The following is a 1,034-nucleotide window of genomic DNA, read 5'->3' as shown; positions in this document are numbered from 1 at the left end:
AAAAAATCAAAGAACAGAACTGGAGCCAGCCTTTATGAAGTAAATTTCCCATTAAAATAATAGGTTTCCTAAATGGCAGCACTGATTACTATATATAAAATACAATGTGTGTATTTCGTCTGTTTTCACGAATTCAATGACAATCAGAGTTTCTCTTGTATTCTTGTAAAGTTTCTCTTGTCCCTTGGATAATAATAGAGGCATTTTATGCCTTAAAAACATGTTCTGCAATGGGCTATTTTATCGTGGCTTGACGTTAAGCGTGTATATACACTTGGGTGGATATTGACTCCCTGATATAGACTTACTTAGCCATACCTACAAGAGATTTCGTAGACTCCCGGTGTACAAAGTGGAATTTTGTTTTCCGCTGGTCTAATACAGATATTCGACTTTTGAACTGACTTCAGTACAGTTTTAATAGTTATCTCCTTTATATCATCTCTACTTTGTCGATTGTTCCTTGTATGTAAGTGAATTAGGCCAGTTTTGGACGTAATTCATTATAACTGATCTAAATGTGATTGATACTGATACATAGTTTTTACTGTTTGTTTTTAATTTCCCAACTCTTATCTGTGTAGTATTGTGCCTATTCGGCCTGTAGGATCTTGTACTTTGCCCTCTTCTCTTTATTTTAACAGTCTACATCTGACTTGAAGATAGCCTGATCGTATTTAATACTCCGAATTTCTGGGCTAGATGATAACCAGGACTGGCGTTCAGAGATCTAATGGCATATGTTGATTTCAGTTACCGATATACTTAATGTCGTACACATGTGTGGCTTATAGAGTTTAATTAAGAAAGAAGAGAGCTTTATAAACTATAAATCTTTGGTTTACCAACTAAGTGAGAATGGGTGACTGTAGAAAATCTTGCTAAAATAAAGATAAAGGTTGTCAATATTTTCCCTTAACAAATCCTAATAAAACGAATTCCTTGTATACGCCAATAAATAAGTGAATGTGCTACAAACTGATAGGAAGATTTGCTATTGAGAAGGATTTGTTTTTCTAAAAAGGTTTAAGTTC

The sequence above is a fragment of the Homalodisca vitripennis genome, chromosome 2 (assembly GCF_021130785.1).
Source record: "Homalodisca vitripennis isolate AUS2020 chromosome 2, UT_GWSS_2.1, whole genome shotgun sequence".
Taxonomy (NCBI): Eukaryota; Metazoa; Arthropoda; class Insecta; order Hemiptera; family Cicadellidae; genus Homalodisca; species Homalodisca vitripennis.
The sequence above is the reverse complement of the archived record's forward strand: the minus strand, read 5'-3'. Positions refer to the sequence as shown.